This window comes from Lontra canadensis, unplaced genomic scaffold (assembly GCF_010015895.1).
Source record: "Lontra canadensis isolate GAN:19392208 unplaced genomic scaffold, GSC_riverotter_1.0 scaffold81, whole genome shotgun sequence".
Taxonomy (NCBI): Eukaryota; Metazoa; Chordata; class Mammalia; order Carnivora; family Mustelidae; genus Lontra; species Lontra canadensis.
Window position 1 is genome coordinate 3,354,162 of NW_022631075.1, and position 10,663 is coordinate 3,364,824.

Here is a 10,663-nt window from a genome sequence, read left to right on the forward strand (position 1 = left end):
TCCTGAATGGAAAACCTGAGGCCTGTTCTATTTTGTCTTCCTGAGGTCCCAACAGAGTCGAGTCCCAGTGGCCCACAGCATTAACCTGCTCATTAACAGACCTTGTATTGTTTTCCATGTCTTCCCTGTCTCACTCCCCCATTTCGTTCCTTGACTTCGTAAGATTACTTTCCAAATAAACCACTTGCTCTCAAATACTTATCTGAGGATCTGTTTCACCCAAAGTAAGACAGCTGGTACCAGAAGTGGTCTTTTGAAGTAGACCTTCAGGATAGGATTCTGGAATTGGATTACTCATACAACACAGGAATACAAAGACCTCATTACTGCTGGTAAGTAGGGTGGTGGCAATCTCTAGCATGCTGTAGAATGACAACTGATGAGACTCTCGCCTATACTGGATTGGGATAAGATATACAAATGGAAGGAAATGAGCTGGTTCTTGCAATAGCTCTAGCACTTGAAAGATGAAAACTTTGAGAGTCAGGGAGTTGGTTTGTTCTTGTCAATGACCATAGAAACCCTAAAGAAAGCAAATGACATGTATGGTCAGCCAATTATTAGGTCAAGGAACAGTAGGGAAGCAGAAGGCCTTCATGGGAACTTTTATCTTTTTTCATCTCTTCCAGAAAGGGGCAGGCTAGGCTAAAAATCAGTTCCAGATTTGGTTGTGAGAGGATAGAGTGACAGAAGAGGATGATGCTTGTCTTCCTTATGATCTGCCCCCACCTCAGCATATTTCTTTTAGGGACAATCCTTAGTATGGCCCAAGCAGAGAAATATCCTTTCTGGTAGGAGATAAAAGAGATTATTCACTGAATAGTTGTAGAACTTAGTGAATATATACTTGCTGGAGTTCAGAAAATAAACCTGGGAATGGATCTTGAGGGTGCTGTGCCAGGGAAAAATATAAAACTGGATATGGAAGAGTTTTTGATATTGGAACACTCTCCCATGACTCAGGATTTCACATCCTGGCAGGGATACCTGGAGTCAGTCCTAGTATGCTGCTGGAATGGCTCTTTGAAACAGCAAATCCTATATAGTAAATGAAGTGGAGTTGTTGGAATTGCCTTGACAGAGTTCTGAGAGAAGGGTTAAAAAGCTCAGAGGGGTGGGGAAATTAGAATGGCTTCCTTATGTAAAAACAGAAGGCACACTAGTTGATGGTGTCCCCTGGAAAGGCCCAGAGGACTCTTTTTTTTTTTTTAAGGCAATAAGGAATGTGTTACTGGCATTGTTGAAAGGCTCCATGGTGGTTGTCTTCTATGGGTCTAGGTTCATGATAGGGAAGCCTAGTATGTAATTTAGGCTCCTTGGTGTCAATGGGGATGATAGGATTCTAGAATAGCAGAGGCCAGGTGGCAGCAGTTAATTGTTAGGTAAGTATAATAACTGTTATAGACACCAAGTCTGAAATGGCAAAGTTGGGGCTCTGACCTGCGAGGAGCTGTAGAGATGGCTAATAAACTATGACATTCCTGGGAACGATACAGATGGCAAGCTATACCAGTTCACTTGAGGTGCCATAACAAAATACCAGACTTAGCAGCTTAAAGAACAGAAATTTATTTCCTCAGAGTTCTGGAAGCTAGATGTCCAAGATCAAATTGTTGGCAGGGTCAGTTTCTTCCTCACTGTTCTAGAAACTAGAAGTCCAAGGTCAAATTGTTGGTATGGTCAGTTTCTTCTGAGGCCTCTTTCCTTGGCTTGAAGATGGCTGCCTTCTCACTGGGTCCTCACATGGTTGCCTCCTCGGTCTCTGTGTGGTCTGTACCCTAATTTATTATTCTTATAAGGACACCAGTAATATTGGATTCGGGCCTACCCAAATTACCTCATTCTACCTTAATTATGTCCTTAAAGGTCCTATCTCCAAATATGTCACAGTAGGACTTCAACATATGAATTTTGGGAAAACACAATTCAGCTCATAACAGAAACCAGCAAGAGTATTTCTTATAAAACTAAAAAAATAAAGATAAACAAATTAAGACTACTTGAGCAGTAGCTTGTCAGTTGTCCCAGTGGAAAAATCATGATCCTTTGTCGAGTTTCCATCCCTGAGCAGTTTCTCAGACCCAGAACTGATTGAGTGAAGAAAGGCCAAGTCCTGTTGAGGAAGGACCCTGCAAAGCAACAGCAAATATATACAGTTATGATTCCAGCAACTCTGCTTCCACACGACCTAGGTCATTCATCAGTGTGACTGTAAAGTTGGGGGAAGGGAATGTTTAAGGAGCTGATGTCAGGGAATCTAAAGCACCATCTCAGGGTCCTCTGTTAGAGTGGGATATGTGGAGGTTTGGTAGGAGTCTTACAGTGAAGCCAATGGATCCATACCCATTCTGTGGTCATTTCTCTAGTCCCTGAGTGTATTATTGGAAGATACATATTCAGTAGTTAGAAGAACCCTCAAATTATTCCTCACCCAACAAGTAAAAGCCATTATGATAGAAATGGCTAAGTGGAAGCTTCAGAAACTCCCTTAAGCCAGCCATCCTGACAGGACTGGCAGGAAATAGTGCCAGCTTCCTCACCTCCTCCCCAGGTAAGACAACCTTGAGGTGTGTTCCACAGCCACCTAGAGATCCCCAGGAGGACTGAGACCCAATTGCCTGAAACAGACCTCTTCACTAATGCACCTTGCATTGCTTTCCTTCCTTCCCTGCCTCACTTTTCTATTTCCCTATTGATGCTTATCACCTCCCAAATAGACTATTTGTACCCAAAGGCTTGCCTCAGTGTCTCAAAGTGAGGAAACCCAACCTAACCCATCTCCTCTCTGGCCTCTGTTCCTACTAAAAAAATCCACATATGGAGGGGTTTTTTTTGCCATTGTTGTTGGTTGTTACCCCCCAAAAAACTCACGCCATACACACTGTTCTGCAATAAACTTTCTTCATTTTATGAGGCTTTATGGAAATTCTTCAGACCAATAAATTATATATAATTCGTATTTTAATAGCTGTGTCAAATTCCATAATATGGATATCCATATCCACTCTCCTACTGCTAAACATTCAGGTAGTTTCCAGATTTGCCTCCATAAACAATGCTGCCATAAGCATTCTTAGACATATAGCCTAATGAACCAGTACTTCTTTTTATATAAGATAGACTCTGAAACTAAGTATTGCTAATCAAAAGGTATGTGTATTTTCACTGACAAAAATCTACTTTCAGGGGTGCCTGGCTGGCTCAGTTGGAAGAGCATGCAACTCTTGATTTTGGGGTCATGAGTTCAAGCCCTACACTGGGTGGACAGATTACTAAAAATAAAATAGAATTGAATAAACTTTTAAAAAATCCTTTCAAATAATCTACCTTCAGGGGCACTTGGGTGGTACAGTAGTTAAGCATCCAACTCTTGGTTTCAGCTCAGATCATGATCTCAGGGTCATGACATTGAGCCCCACGTTGGGCTCCATGCTCAGTGGGGAGTCTACTTGAGATTCTCTCCCTCTCCCTATTCCCCTCCCCCTGCTTGTTCTCTTTAAATAAATAAATAAAATCTTCAAAAAAATCCACAACGGTGAAGGTGTGTCAAAGGGACACAGGAGCCAAACTGAAAGAGCTCCTGATAACCAAAGCTGGAACAACTTAAGTAACAAGAAAAAGTTGTGTTAGATTATAAGCATACAGAACATATCCATAGATTCATACTGTTATAAATAAATGATTATATAAAGAAATAGGGGAGAAGAGACAAATCTCCCACTCAGAAGAATTCCAAATAATTTATGTATACACTCTGTCCTCAAGGAGGTGAATCATAACTCCCCACTACTTAAATGTGGACTGTGCATTGTGGCATCCTTCCAAAGAGGTAGAGCATAGGCGGTGGGGGGGAGGGACGGTACAATTTTCCAGTAGAGAAGACTGACAAACGCTACCTCAAACAGGTGATCAAGGTTAATAGGAACAATTATGTTATTTTGATAATATGTCTTCTTTGCTAATATGTGATGACATGGCATGTTACCTCTATGGTGGTCTTCTTCAAAACCTGTAACACTAGTCTAATATCGAGAAGACAAACCTCAACTGAGGAACATACTACAAAATACCTGACCAGCATTCCTCAAAGCTGTCAAGCTAATGAAAAGCAAGCAATGTCTGAGAAACTATCACAATAAAAAAGAGACGAGAAATATGACTACTAAATGTTATGTGGTAACCTGGATGGGATCCTAGAACAGAAAAAGGACATTAGGGTAGAACTAAGGAAATCTAAATAAAGTATGGACTTCATTTGATAAAAATGAATCCATATTGCTGTTTTATGAAAAAATTATGACAAATGTACCACCTATATTAATGTAAGATGTTCATAAAAGAAACTGGTTGTGAGGTATATGAAAACTCCATACTATCTTCGCTATTTTTCTGTAAAGCTAAAATTGTTTCAAAATAATTTTATTAAAAAATAATTGACTATATGTGAATAGGTTTATTTCTGGACTCTAAAATAATTTTATTAAAAATTATTCATTCATCTAAGTTATATTTCTGATATGGTATGATATAGGGGCATGGCTGTTTTCCTTCATGTGGATAGCCAATTGTGCCAACATCAGTTTATCAAACAATTTAATTAAACTGCTGCTTTTGTTATCTATTAATTTATAATGCATATTTGGATTTTGTTTCTGGACAAGTATATTTTACTGATCAGGTTTTTATTCCTGTATAGGTACCATACAGCAATCAGTACATTTTGATTATGGTGACTCTATATACCTTTAATATCTGGTAAAATATTCTTGCAACTAATCTCACAAAGGACCAATTTTTATAACATATAAAGAGTCACAATAAAATCAACAAGAAAATGAGCAACAACCCAGTAGAATAAGGGCAAAGAATATAAGTATGCAGTTCACAAAACATAAATATAAATGGATCTTCAATTTATGAAAACATGTTCAAACTTCATCATAATTAGAATAATGTGAAATGAAACCATACTTCACAGATACGCAATGACCAAAAAGTTTAACAAAATGCTATTTTTGTGAGAATGCAGGGAAACACCCACTTTCATATATTGTTGGTAGGAATATAAATTGATACAACTTATATGGAGAGTAGTTTGGCACCATGTACAAACATTTAAAATGTACATGCTGCTTGACTCAGAAATTCTACATCTAGAAATATATCTTACATATATAGTTAGGAATATACAAATCATATATACATTGCTATTCATTGAAACACTGTAATAGAAGGAGATTGATAAGGTATTTTAAATATTAAAGTCCATCAGAAAAATAAAATAAAAAAATATTAAAATCCATCAACAGAGAACTAGTTAAACAGTGGTATATCCCTAAAATCTAATTCTGTATTCACAAGGGAACAAGAAGCAAGCTCTTTAGGTACATCTCAAAGTTACATTGTTAAGACAAAGCAATATAAAGAACAGTGTGAATACTGTGGAAAAAAATGATTCAAATATCTCTGAAAGTAAATGGGAGAAACTTGTGACCTAAATTGTCTAGGCAGAAGATAACTGAGTGGCTTGGGGAGGGTGGGGGAGGGGTGTAGAGCACTGAATGCCTCTTGGTAGCTTCTGAACTTGAACCATATGAATATTTCACTCATTTAAAAGAATAAATAAAATATTAATTTTTATGATTAATTAAATAATATGAGACATTTATAAGAGTCCTATTTGAATTACATTATATTTGTCATTTGGGGAAGATTACCGTTCCTATGATATTATGTCCTTTCCATTTCTTCAGATCTTTTTTTTTTTAAGTACTCTCTCCACCCAACATGGGACTCGAACTCACAATTCTGAGATTAAGAGTTGTAGGCTCCACTGACTGAGCCAGCCAGGCACCCTCTTCAGATCTTATTTTATTTTCTTCAATAAGAAGCTATACTGTTTGGGGCGCCTGGGTGGCTCAGTGGGTTAAAGCCTCTGCCTTCGGCTCAGGTCATGATCCCAGGATTGTGGGATCGAGCCCCGCATCGGGCTCTCTGCTCGGTGGGGAGCCTGCTTCCTCCTCTCTCTCTACCTGCTTCTCTGCCTGCTTGTGATCTCTGTCTGTCAAATAAATAAATAAAATCTTTAAAAAAAAAAGAAAAGAAGCTACACTGTTCTTCATATAAATTCTGTGTATTTCCTCTTCCACTCATTCCTAAGTATTTTTTTAAGTTTTATTTATTTAAGTAATCTCAACCCTCAATATGGGACTCGAACTCACAATCCTGAGATCGAGAGTCGCACGCTCTACTTACTGAGCCAGCCACACACCCCTCATTCCTAAGTATTTGAAATTTTTATCAGTGTTGTGAATGGGATACTTTCCCATTACTATTTCTAGCTGGTTATTGATAACATAAAGAAATATTATTGGTTTTTGCCTATTTTCATGTAGTTAAACATCTCACCAAAAACTTGTGTTACTTCTGTACTTTTTGTAAAACTAGAATCCAGTAAGTTTTCTACAGATACAATTGTTTAAATAAGATAATTTGGGGAGTGTCTGACTGGCTCTGTCAGTGGGGCATGTGACTCTTGGTCTCTAGATCGTAAGTTCAAGCCCCACATTTACTGCAGAGATTACTTTAAAAAAATAAAATCTTTTAAAAATTAAATATAAATAATAACAAGTCAAAAATAAATAGGATAAGTTTTGCATATTCTTTCTAATGTGAATTCCCACCATTTTAGTTGTGGTAAAAGCTGAACACACCTGAGAGAGAGGGAGAAAAAGAGAGAGAGAAATATAATGGTATAAATAAGATCCAAGTTTCTTTCTTACATAATGGCTGACTAGTCCAGACAGGTGAAACAAATACCCTTCTCCTCCAGGTTGTTCAGTGATCCATGTTCCTTTCATCTTATTGCCCCGGCATCTACTGGAGTGTTCTAATCATCTGCATGGCTGAAGTGGAGTTACAGTTACATCTATGTTCCAAACAGTGAGGAACAGGGTGGGAGAAAAGTCTAGGATAAACAACTTCCTTTTAAGCAATTGAGTGATAGGCTGACCTCATCACATCCACGCATATTCCACCGGTGCAAACACAGTCATATGGCTGCACGTAGCTTCAGGAGAAACTGGAAATTATTGTCTCTCAACCATGTCCATAGCTGAAACTATATTTCTAAGGAAGAAAGGGAGAACAGAATTTTGAAGACAACTAACAGTAGGCTACACATAATACTTCATTGTCTTGTCTTCTAAATTAGTTAGAGCATCCAAAACGATGTTGAAGAATAGTGGTGACAGTATCCTTCTCTCATTCATGATTTTAATGAAAATGACTTTACTATTTTATCATTTAGTATGTTCGCTATTGAGTTATAGTAAGTAGTTTCTTTATCATATCTAAGTAGTTTCTTTTAAATCTCTATTTTTAAAAATAAATAAATTTCTATTTTACTTGAAATATTTATTAAGAATGGCTCTTGAAGGGGCACTGAGTGACTCAGATGGTTGAGCATCTCACTCTTGATCTCAGCTCAGTTCTGAATCTCAAGGTTGGGAATTGACGTCCTGTGTTGGACTCCATCCTGGATCTGGAGCCTACATTAAAAAAAAAAAATGGCTGCTGAGTTTTAAAATACATTTTCGGTTTCTATTAACATAATACTATGGGTTTTCTCCTTTAATTGTTTCATGTCGTAAATTATGTTGATAAACTTCTTAATGTTGAATCATTTTTGCATTTCTGAAATAAACCTTACTTGGTCACGGTATATTATTTCTTTGCTACACTGCCAGATTCCGCTTATTAAGATTTTATTTGGAATTTCTATGTGTATATTTTGTGCAAATATTTTAGTATCATATAACCATATGTAAGGCTATACTAACTTTAAAAAATTAATCTGGGATCTTTCCATCTGTTTCTGTGGTCTGAGAACTAGTGCCAGTCCCTGAACTGATGGTTACCAACGCATGACGGGATAAGTACAGAAATGCAGGATTAAACATCGCTATGACATCCAAGCAGTAATCGCTGGACTCATCCATGAACAATGCGTGCCGTTTTTGTAATTAGTTTTTTGTCCCTACGTTAAATTGGTTTTGAGTATATTTAATGAAATGTAATTTATTTCCGATGAATCTTAAAATTTAAAAATTGAGCTTGCATTTTGCTTATTGCATTTCTCTAATATTCTTATTAAATTTTACAAAAGCATATCTCCACAATAATTGTAAATATTTTAAGAAACGGGTCCTTCACTACAGATGTTTTGAAAAACACTGGTCTAGAAGGGAACAAATGACATTAAAATTATTTGTTTCTTAAAGGTTACCTAGAACGTCGCTATAAAAGCAACTGGACCGGCTGACTTTTCATTCTCGTTACTGCTCTCTTCGGTTTTCTACTCCTTGGGTCAATTTTGGTAGTTTATAGTTTAACAGGAAATCCATCATTCCTTCTATATACTCACATTTGTTGCACACGAGAGTCTCTTTAAAGTCTTTTCACATAGATCTGTTTTATCTACATCATCACTACTATTTTACCTCCCCTTCCTCCTTCTCTTCCTTCCTACCTTAGTCTGGCTAGCCAAGAATTTGATCTATTTTACTGGTCCTTTCCAAACAACCCGGCTTTGGGGAGCGAGCTGACGAGGAAGCCCAGCCCCGGGTCAGGCGGGAGGCGCGCGGGCGCGCAGCCCCGGGACCTGGTCACTCCGAGCGGAAGCAAGAAGGCGGCAGGAGCGGCTCCGGGGAATGGGCTCCGCCGCGCAGAAGCGGTGACTCCGGGGTTTTCCGAGCTTAGGGAAGTGGCCGCCGGCCTCATCTTCCGGCGTCGCGGCCCCGGATGCTATCACCTCCTCCTTTGTCGCAGCCTCTGCCACCTCCTCCTCCTCCTTCTCCGCCCACCAGCACCCCCGCCTCCCCCCGCCTCCGCCGCCGGGCTCGCGGTGCCTGGTCCCTCCTGGAGCCGCTCCAGTCGCACCGCCGCCACCGCCGCTCGGTTCATCCAACCGCACCAGATGTCCAGCAGAGTGTCCGGGCGGTACACAGTGGTGCTCAGCCGCAGATCTCAGCTCGATGCACACCTAGAAGGCTGACCTTCACAGGTCGGTCAACAAAAGGACTCGCTGGTGCCATTATCATACGCGGTGCAGGATAACTTACTGTGGGTTTTGTTTTGTTGCTGCCCCTGCTTGTGACATTCCCCTGATGTTCCCCTCTCTCGATGTGTACTTTCCAGTGAATAGACACTGGATATCTTCACATTACCTCCCCATTAATCAAAAGATTACGAAGAACTGAAGATGCACACAGTAATGACACACATCAGCCTTTACACAGTTACAGCCATAGCCAGCCGTAAGGATGGGTTTATCAATATTGTTGTGCTGGTTGAAACTCCGAGTGAGTCAAAAGAACAGGAATTCAAAGTGTATGTTAATTATACCGGAATTTAAAAAATAAAATAATTTTTTAAAAAGAACAGGGATTCAGGAAACTTCACAGTAAATATCTCATGCAGCACTGTACAATAGAAATACGGTGAAGGTCACAAATGTGAGTTACCTCGGTGATTTTTTTTTAAAGATTTTATTTATTTATTTGACAGAGATCACAAGTAGGCAGAGAAGCAGGCGGAGAGAGAGAAGGAAGCAGACTCCCTGCTGAGTAGAGACTCTGATGCGGGCTCCATCCCAGGACCCCGGGATCATGACCTGAGCAGAAGGCAGAGGCTTTAACCCACTGAGCCACCCAGACACTCCCTGGGTGATTTTTTTAAAGTTTATTTAATTTAGCAATCTCTACGCACAACGTGGGGCTCGAACTTGCGACCAGAAGATCAAGAGTCCTGTGTGCTTCTGGCTGAGCCAGCTAGGCACCCCTACATGTGTGATTTTAAATACTAGTATCTCCATTAAAAAGTTAAAAGAAACAGGTCAAATAAATCTTAATATATTTGCTCTAATAGATCCAAAATACATCAATATTCATCAGTATGAAAATTATGACATTTCACATTCCTTTTTCTTTTTCATACCAAGTCTTTGACATCCTGCATGTATTTACACTTCTAGCACATTTACAATCAGATTACCAACATTTTGGTGCTCAGTAGCCACATGTGGCTAGTAATCAACACACTGGACAATGCAGTTTCTTCCATTTTTGCCATTGAGATCAAAGGTTCGGAAGAGTTACTATGCTAAATCTCCAGAGCCATTTAGTAGATCTATTGGCAGTCTAGAATCTAATCTAGATAAAATATGTAGGAGTAGTACAAAATAATTGACTCCATATATTTTAGCAATTCCTTGAAGAAATTCCATAATACAATGTGTGGAATACATCCTATCAGCTGTTACCAAATGTTATCATGGAGCTCCAGAAAACTGGAATGACTGTGAGGTTTTCCTGTTTGAATTATGCCAATCAAGCCAGTGCAGAAACTGGCAGGAAATCTCAGTGAGTTGGGCAGTTGGGGAAACTGGGTCCACCAAATCTCTGAATCCTCAGGGGTTCAAGTGCATGTTCACATACACTCTTTGAGGTCCCAGCCCAGCGCTTCCTGATCTGAAGGGATAATGAAACCTCAAGCCGATATAATGTTCCTCTCTTGTTTTCTAGTAGGAATAGCCTTTTCTTAATTTCAGGTCATTAAAAAATCAGTTCTGTATTTACAAAGCAGTGGAAGGAAGGCTGGCATT

General features: G+C 39.2%; 1 long non-coding RNA gene across 1 annotated transcript; it reads right to left on the bottom strand.

The window, feature by feature from the left end:
• Positions 1–1,553: 1,553 nt before the first annotated feature.
• LOC116882116 lies at positions 1,554–8,790 on the bottom strand. Its single transcript, XR_004385559.1, has 2 exons — positions 8,531–8,790; positions 1,554–2,129 (listed from the first exon to the last, which is right to left on the bottom strand). It is a non-coding gene; the product is annotated as an uncharacterized LOC116882116 (long non-coding RNA).
• Between the last annotated feature and the right edge of the window lie 1,873 nt (positions 8,791–10,663).